The sequence below is a fragment of the Sinohyriopsis cumingii genome, chromosome 14 (genome assembly GCF_028554795.1).
Source record: "Sinohyriopsis cumingii isolate HCF-2022 chromosome 14, ASM2855479v2, whole genome shotgun sequence".
NCBI lineage: Eukaryota > Metazoa > Mollusca > Bivalvia > Unionida > Unionidae > Sinohyriopsis > Sinohyriopsis cumingii.
This window is the reverse complement of record NC_142974.1, coordinates 8,990,504-9,000,820: the sequence shown is the minus strand read 5'-3', so window position 1 is coordinate 9,000,820 and position 10,317 is coordinate 8,990,504. Positions and strand designations below refer to the sequence as shown.

Below are 10,317 nucleotides of genomic sequence, written 5' to 3'. Positions count from 1 at the left end.
TTAAATGTTTTGTCATAAATTTACACCTTAAAGATGCACAATTCATACTGTGCCATGAGAGCCATATTGTAACTTTCTGGGAATCAAAGGCGAATAAAATGGAATAGATGGGAGTACAAACGCTTTGCTAGATCTATCCAGTAAATTGTCGTGTCAAAAATGATGCCTTTTCACGACAAAAGTTCTAATTTAGATTATAATAGCACAAAATCAAAGAAATATACAGTCAACACATTTTATTGTTTTCCTCTATGCTAATATAGATTTTCAAACACAAGAAATCAGACAAAATTTAAAAAAAAAACAGAATGCTTTGGAAATATGTGATGTAAAAGTGATCCATTTAACTGAGCATCAAATTCAATGATGACTTGCATTACGCATTGTTTTGAATAGATTGATTAACATACGTCTATGTTCATGACGACACATTGACATTGTCGTCAGTCAAATCAGTATGTGGAAACTTTTATCTGATATGAAGAGGGAAATAAAAGTTGGAAAATGATCAATAAAACTCTATATCCAACCAGTGTAAAATGTGGGAAAATACAAATAACTGCATGAGACTAATATATATTTTGTTATTGAATATCTTAGTTGTTTCTAGTCATCTCGAAGGAATTTTCAGAGATTTTTGTTTGGTCTTTAAACCTTGAATGGATCCCAGCACAACCACATTATCTGAAACGACATATTTCACCCATAGTTTTATAGGTTTGTAAGAACACACGCCAATTTCAACGACACAGTTTTCCCTAATTTTAAAATTTATGTGGTAAATTAGGAAAATAATATTAACATTAGCTATTCTTGACGTTCAAAATCGGGCGCTATTTCTAATACTATGTGTATTGGTCGTTCACTTTATCACTTGGTATCAATACACATCGTAGTAGTTTTGTTTCAAATGGAGCTTACAGCAGATGGGTGGAGTCACACTTTTATGTTTGAGAGAAGATAAAATATATGTGGGCTGTGGTGTGATGCCATTAAATGAAAAGGGTATCATCTATCTAAAGCAAGTGTAACTTTCATAAAAGGAATGTCGTGCTACTGTAAAAATGACAAAGTTAAATTTTGATGGAAACCTAACATTTAAACTTTTTAATCTCAGTTTGGCCTGCGAAAGGAGTTTCTGGATACAAGGACATATTTTATCACACAATAAAGCAGATAATGTGATTGTATCGGCAAAAGGATACCGTTACAATAAGTCCACAAAAATGAGAAATGAGTTTTAAATATGCAATCATCCTACTCCAGGTTTGTTTAATTATTCACGTGTTATTCACCTCATGTTATTCACCTCAAGTCATTCACCTCATGTTATTCTCCTGAATAAGTCATGGTTTTTAACAATATTATATTGTTCCGGGATCTCCATTAACGCTTGAACAGCAAGTGCAGCCTCTGGGTTCCTTGCATCTTGTACAATTAAGTGAAAGTCTACAATTTGGAAGTTGTCGAATATGCGCTCAGGTAATTTTGTCGTCAAAATCCTTCATTATATACCAGGGTCCATCCCCCACTCCTACCATAATGATGGACAGCGGCCACTTTGAAGCCGCCACTATAGCTTCTTGGTTTGGTTTCTCGTCTGAGACCTGTCCGTCAGCTACAATCACTAGAATAAGTATATTTAATAGCAATGATATCTGGCCTCGACTTTGCTCCTAAGACTGAGGTATACATATATAATAATTCAACAGAAAAGAGTAAAATTTCTCATAAATCTTGTCTGCTTGGAAGGCGTGCTATAAATTGCTGAAATTTTGGCACGCATTTGTACAAATAAAATTGACAAGATAATAATCTAATTGAAAACCATTTAGCAGAAGAATAAAACAGTATTAGAAAGTTCTCACATGTCGTACGAAGAATAAGACCATTCATAAAAAATACGAGATATGAGTAGATGATCATGTTGCGGATAATGCTTAACAAAACAATAAAAACATATATAATATCACTACTACTACTACTACTACCACTACTGCAACTGCTACTACTCAGATACTACTTCTAGTACTACCGCTTCTACTACAAATGCATTTGAACGTCAACCGCTAGGTTCTGGTCACCATTCTTCTACGTCTTCTAATTATTATTATTATTATTATTATTATTATTATTAAAGATCCAGTGAAATCATGGTAAATGACGTAGACGATGGTGATAATTAATAATGATGATAATAATAATAATAATGACGGTCTAGTTATTCTATAAAATAGTATCACCCTCTGTCTTTCACTATCTTGATATACAAAATGCGATATACATTGGAAGGTGCTTTTGCAACAAATACATTGTATCCTAACTACGACCACCCAACAGTAATGATGGTATTATTTTTTTTAAAATTCTTCAGTATTTCAAAAGTTGCAATTAGTTTGATTTCAATATTTTTTTCGAGGAGACGATTTACAAATATATATTTGTGACTTCCATTTTAATACTCCTATGCTAAAATATATAAATGAACAATTGGAGATAAATATCAAATACTTTCAAATTATTAATGTATTGTTAAAGAATCTGCTACAGTTCTAACACTAGAATTTAAATGGTTGGAAGCTACCTTTTTCTTCTGTTGAACGATCTCCACCACCTTTTCTATGATTGGGACGAAATTAGCTGGTCCGCTTAATTGCATTGTAGGTGTTATTTTATTGTAGATATCCAACACCTCCTTAAACCCATCGCACTCACCCTAGAAGAAATATATATATATATATATATATATATATATATATATATATATATATATATATATATATATATATATTTGTTTTTTTTGTTTTTTCTTTGGAGACCTTTTTACCAATTAAACTATTCCCATTTCTCGAATTCCGCCTTATTATGGAATGTACAACCCAAAGTCACCCTTAGAACACCAGGCCAACCAGTCCTAACACTAACTTCTTAATGTTTAGCACCTAGCGAGGCAGCTGTTAGTACCATTTTTGTAAGTCTATGCCTTGACTAGGTCAGGGATCGAACCCACGACCTCCCGCATGCGAGGCGGACGCTCTAACCAATAGGCCACCGGAGAGGCGGTCATATGTATGGAATGGTTATTAATATATATATATATATATATATATATATATATATATATATATATATATATATATATATATATATATAGATAGACAGATAGATAGATAGATAGCATACCCTGTATGTTTTAAGCATATGTATGGAATGGTCATTAATATATATATATATATATATATATATATATATATATATATATATATATATATATGCTGTATATTTAATATTATGCACTGATTAAATGATGTGGGTACTATAAGATGGTCTAACATTCACCATAGACAGAAATTAACTGAACCCAAAAGTGAAAGATAAAGAAAGAAAGAATGTACACTTCATGCTAAACGAAACCAATTGAAGCCACATACATACAACTGATTTGGAAATCTGATGGCTGATGTGTTTCAATATCAGGTGCTCTCGCAAATAATCGCGAAATTAAATTAATCTACTTAATTAGGAGAAATAGATTTGTGTATGTAGGATGAAATAAGTATAAATCACACACACACACACACACCCACACGGAGTTTGTGTAAATGTATGAAGTGAGAAGTAGGTTCATTTTACCGTGCTCTTTCTAGCAGGTCACAACATTAAATTCAGAGAGAGAGAGAGAGTGAGAGAGAGAGAGCAAGAGAGAGAGAGAGAGAGAGAGATGTTGTAATTACTACTATGCGGTAGCTTAAAGTTAGATCGGAACCAAGTTTTAAGGAAGCCTATAACGGAATCAACTCCGAAGAAACAATATACGAAAGACCACATGCAATTCAAAAACTGAAAGGGAAAAGACAATAGACAACTGCTATAAAAATTAAGAAAAAACATGCTTATGTCACGTACCTCTTTCTTCAGTGGAAAGACGGAATGATCCTTGGTTGTTGCGTCACCAAAGCCAAACGCTGGTATTTTCCCGTCATCGTCAAACTTCTCGAGTGTTTCGCCAAGAATACATATCGTTGGAGAATAAAATTAAGAGTAGCTCTTCCATTTTGATTTAATAGGGTGTTTATGTAAAACTTTTCTCTGTGGAGAACTACATTAAGTCGAAATTTCTTTTCGTCACATTAAACATTACCAAAAATACAATCAACAATCTTAGATGTATTCATATTAATACCTTTTATTCTAGTATTCTGTGTCCAAGTGAACAAACCCGTGAATCAAATGGATAAAATCAGTCATGTTGAGCAATCCATGAATGCTTGGTGATATATCCGTTCTGTACGGATACAAACTATGGTTGGCCATAATGCATCCCATGCTATAAAAGTCGAACTATATCGGAGGAAAGCAGACAGATGTATGCAGTGTTTACATACAAAATTCGTCTACTGAAATGACATGCATATCTTTAGGACATTGTTTAATGTAAACATATTTACATAAGGCAAGGTTAACCTCTTAGTCAGCAGATTATAAGCAAACGAGTGTTCGTTTATGGAGAAAATCTGCCTCAGTGTTTTTAAGCGTTATACATAACATTCATTATATATTTAAAATCATAGTACCGCGACCTTGATAGCTAGCCCACATAAATCCGGATGATGACGAGAATCGATATAATATGATGATCATCGTGTGGCTAAATGTCCAGTCAATTTAATAAAATTACTCTATGTAGCTGAAAACCAAAGATACGTATTCATCTTTTGGATACCATCATCATCTCAACAAAATAAATTTAATTTTATTTCCATCCGCTGATGTGCAAAGGTTTTCAATTATATTTAAAGCGTGTATTTGCTTTCCCTGTATCACTACCACCATTCAGTTAATGTGCAACGAATGCTAGTACAATATAATATCAAATGATAGAAGTTCGGATATTTCTATAGTCAATGTTATATGGTGTACTTAACTACATATGTAATCTTAGAAATACATGCATTTACAGAGCATGTCTATTGTACAATGCAGTTTGATTCTGTTTGATCATCATCAAGACCATGGATTTAAACCTAAAGTAATATGTTGCAGAGAAAACGAAGTGGCACATATACACGTAAATACATCGTCCATTCTTCCACCCATCCATCCAATAATCCATCCGTCCATCCATCCATATCTGCATGCATTCGTACATACATACATACATACATATGCATACATACATACATACATACGTACGTACGTACGTACATACATAAATACATACGCGTCCTCGTGCATGTAATTATAATATGTGTTTTCTTCCAGTTTGTTCCAGTTTTAGAGTATTCCCCTCCCCCATTAACCCTACGTTGCAAACTTTCGTGCACACATACATACATACATGCATGCATACATACATACATACATACATACATACATACATACATACATACATATACTGTATGCACCGAGTACAGTGTTTCATGATGTTATTTTTCCTGTAACCTTTAATCCCTTTGAGTAAAATGAAAATTGTGTAGATTGACCGCGGTGACGCATACAATTCATGTTACTTATCTAATCGGAAAGAGCCTAGCTCTTTATGATAAAATTAATGTAGCGAATCCAGCGTTGAATTAGCCGTAAATGATCATTTGGCAAGGTGTTATGATACACAATAATGATTTAATGAAATTCATATGTCACTATTCCCAAAAGTCGTCGATATTTATGTATCTATCATGTTATTGCAACTTAACAAGTATTGTGAGAAAATTGCAGTCAATATGTTCAAAATAACATCAGTGTATAAGTATTATTATAGACGTTTCCCTGACATTAGCATTTTTGGTGATACACATTATGTACACAAGGCTATGAGACTTTTCTTTTGTTAAAGCTTTACAACGTATGTATAGTGGTGTTTCCGCCATCATGTTCTGAAATAATCCAATCCATATATTACACGTTTCATTGGTGTTTCATCCAATTATCCTTACCTTTTGTGTTCGAAATAATGATTGGCTAATAATTAGATATGTTTTAGCAGTATCCTGGCCAATACTAGTACATTGCTGCCTGGTGCGTCACTTTTGAGGTTATACCCCACCCGTCATCTGTGGAACACTGAGACTCCATCTGCCTGGTCCTGCAGAATGTAATAAGTGCGTTTATTCATTGAGTTTATGCCTTATTGATACAAAATATGATATGCTAGTGTGTGATATGCAAACAGCACAAATTTGTATTTTCGTATTTGTCATATGAACACAATAATTTCGTGTAAATTATATGAACTGCATGATTCCATAATTCATAACTTTATTTCTGCATTGGTTAATTAGCAACTTAAACTCGTTTTGCTGCTAAAGTAGTTACATTCAAAAGCTGCAAGCGCACAATGTTTCAGTGCTTCATTGCATTGATAAGTATGGAAATGTTCCCTTTGTAGAGTAGACTGTTTACTGACTATGAAGAAATAAATGCAGATAATTTTTTCAAACAAACTGCTAAATGGTTTTATGATTTATTTTCAGTACCAGCTAACAAAAGGCAAATGAGAAATAATAAATATTAAAAGCGAATTATATGGTAACAAAATAAAATAAACTCATAGCAGATATTCGATGAAGAATTGTGATATAACTTTGCAAATATTGTGACAAAGTTTCGAACAGCAACAAAAAAAAAAAAAAACAAAAAAAAAAAACAACAAAAAACGCTCAAAACAGTATATTTTAATTCATTTGCGTTGTATTATTTCTTTAAGTTGTCAATTGTTAGGCATTGTATTAGTAGAAAATATCCACGTGATGTGATATGTATATCCAGATGTCATACGTTTGAGTCCGAGGAGACGTTACATCGTGGTCCCTCATGAAACTAATCCTGAATGAATAAAGTATGTATTCCAGATTGAAGTTCTGTATTCTATCCATTAACGCTATGATTAATGCTATTCTTATTAATATTCTTGTCATACAACAACTTCAGATCTGTTAAAGCGGTACACTATTTATATTATGGTTTAATCCTATTTTTCTAATTACCAGTATTCTATGATTTTTGTCAACATATAACCAATGTCTTTATGATTAGAATAGTGATACATACACATTTGTAGAGTCACAATTGTATGTCTGATGAAAATACAAGAGGTGTGGATTGCGACATGATACCTGGATGAAAGATGATATGTATATCGAAATGTATTAGCGTTGAGTTTTTGGAGAGGTTGAATCGTTGTAGAGTCACAGCTGTCTTTTGCAGAGAAGATATAGGACTGTGATCTGGTAACGTAAAATGAAAAGGGTATCGCTAAAATAAGCCAAGCGTCATTAACCTGTATAATGCACTACTGTGAAAATGCCAAAGTTAAATCTTAATAACAAAAATAAAATATTTAAGTTATAATACTCTCATCGCCCTAAGAAGGACTTATTGTGATACATTTGCAGATTTTATTTCACTTTTTTTCACAATATCATTTCAATCGAATTGTATTTTATCGGCAAAGGGTGGCCATCACGATAAATGCATAAAAATGGAAATCATTGTTTAAGCATTCGATCCTCCAGCTGAAAGCTTGTTTAACGATTTAAAAGCTATTCAGCCTTTAATCAAGAGGCTGTGGTCTTTGTTAATGTTGTATTGCTCCGCCATCTTCATTATACGGGCAGCCGAATTTTGCCATGATCTTCCAAAGTCCATCTCTGCTAAATGTGTCGAACGCCTTGGTCAGATCAACAAAGGCTGTGAAAAGGTCTCTGAGTTGCTCCTGGCCTTTCGCCTGGAGTTGTCGTGCAGCGAATATCATGTAGGCTTTCTCACAGCATGCGCAGAAACCACATTTGCTTTCTGGAAGTAAACCCTTCTCTAGATGGTGAATGAGACGGTTTAGGAGGACGCCAGAAAGTGTCTTCCTATTTTATGGGACCAGTTCTTCATTCCATATTGCACGGAAGCGGTCTTTGAACTTCTGCAGCAGTACGAGTCTCCAGATTTGTACGTATCGGCAGGTATGGCATCTGATCCTGGTGTGTTTCCAAAGGGCAACTGACTGATGGTTTTCTTAACCTCTTGCACACTGTGGGAAGTGCCCAGCTCAACATCAGTTTCCACTTGAGGCAAGCGTTCTATCGCTTCGTCGTTAATTGACGTTAGACGGTCGAGGAAATCATTGAAGTGTTCGCGCCATCGGTCCAGGATCTGAGCCTTTTCAGTAAGCAATGTTTTCCCATCGGCACCCAGGATGGGAGAGTACCTGGATGACTGGGGTCCGTAGAGATATTTCAGGGCATCGTACATGCTCTTTTAGTCGTTTCTGTCTGCATAGGCCTTAATTTCGTCTAGTGTACTGCTGAGGCAGGAGTCATGCATCTCGCGATGTTTCGCCTGAACCGCCCTGAGCATACTGGCCAATCTGCAGGTCTTTCAGGTCGCTATTTAGGATCCTTGAGAGGACTTCGGCGGTTCAGTTTTTTTCCGTTCTGAGTTGTTTAGTCTCTTTAGAGTGCTTTTCCTTGGGGACGTCTCTTGAGCTAGATGCGAAGATTGATTATGGACAAAATTTGCCTGTGGTCCGTATAACAATCAGCACCACACATGGCCTTCGTCACTCTACGTCCTTTTTGTCATTCGTCCTTGTGATGATGTAGTTGACGAGATGTGAATGCTTGGGATGCATCCATGATGTCCAGTTACAGGTAGGTCGGTGGAACAAAATGTTGATGATGACCAGATCATTTGCGACGCACATCTTGAGTAGCAGGAGCCCGATACTGTCGCACTTGCCTACGCCATCCGATGACTCTTTCCCAGGTTTGGTGGTCAATCTCCACTCTTGCGTTGAAGTCACCAAAAAATGCTGATCTTTTCCGATTTCGGGGTGTTTGAAATGAGAGAATCTATTACTTCATATAAGTTGTCTTTTACGTCATCTATGTTGGTCGTACATGGAACGTTGGATTAGTGGCGTTGTCCAGAAGAGTTCGAACATCATATGTGCCGGATATAGGCACCATCATCTTTACCTATGTTCATGATGTTCGACAGCTAGGATGGGATCCCAGACCCATCGGGGAAAAATGGCCAGGGTGAGATAAATCGAGCTATGTTTAGTGCACCTCTTCTAGCCCCTACTTCTTGCAGAGTGATTCTAGAAAGATCTCGTCAGGTACTCAAGGGGCTGCTAAGTTCCACTACTGCTTCGTTCCAGTAGAAAGCGACAATATGCCCTGTGCCGCCTCTGTGCAGGTTCGTGACTGAAGCTGTTATCCTCACTTGCTGTATCGTCCGTTACCTATCGTCACAGGACTTGGAGTTCTGCGTTTAAATTTGAAGTTGGGACTTGCTCTTGACTTCGATTAAAGTGAGGCAAAGTTGCGCAGTTTGTCATCCAGACTCTCTCGTTTTGCCCTATCTGGATGCAGTAAAATGACATGGTTGAGATGACTGGAGATAGGTCTGGATTCATTGGATGCTGGGCTCGGCTTTTCTGCCCGTTGACCCAGCTGGTGGTTTCCTCTGTGTAGTCTTCACATGCTTAGCTAGACAAGCCCTAATTAACTGAGGGTTTAAGACCAGATGACTACCCTTACGTGAATTAGCCCGCTGTAGAAGCGGTTTGCCGGTGTGTGGCTGCTGACGCATGCTAACAGCGTCTTGGAGCCACATGTGAGAGCTGAGTGCCAAGTGGGAACAAAAGATTAATGAACTGTCCTGAGAAGGACACTGCATGTCGTCATGCAACAGAGGCTGCCACTTCCTCTGTGTGTGTGTGTGTGTGTGTGTGTGTGTGTCTGATAGAAGACCCGTTAAGGAAAGTTCAGATACATTTATCTCTGTAATATTTCAACATATATACGTGATAATTGATTCCCAGAGATAAAACAATGATCAAAGATACTTTTTTGATTGAGATTTTTGATAAAATATGAGTATAGGCACGCATAAAAACGCACATGTATTTATTTTATTCCAAATGCAATAATGCTTATTTCAATAAATTAATAAGTATTTACATTCGCACTTGCATAATAAATACCTTCTTACATCTATCAGACTTTCTTGAAATCTGACAGATCTTTTTAAATAAAATTTAACATCTGTATAATATAAGTCGCTGATTGATATATTTATAAACGATGAATATGGGTCTTAGGTCAATCAATTATTGTGGTACTTAAGGTTCCGGAGAATGTTGAAATTATGCTTTGTATCGGGACAATGGCAGGTTTGGCAAGAAAATTATCTGGTGAATGCCCTAATGTTGATTGCATTGATTTGAATAGCCGTATGCGTGGCGTAAAAAACTTTTGCACTTGTCGAACCTTTGTCGCATGATACAATTGATAGATGTTTTTTCATGTGTTACATAGG

General features: G+C 35.8%; 1 pseudogene; it reads right to left on the bottom strand.

Moving 5' to 3' along the window:
• Positions 1 to 221: 221 nt before the first annotated feature.
• LOC149783184 (uncharacterized) lies at positions 222 to 7,753 on the bottom strand (annotated as a pseudogene).
• Positions 7,754 to 10,317: the final 2,564 nt, after the last annotated feature.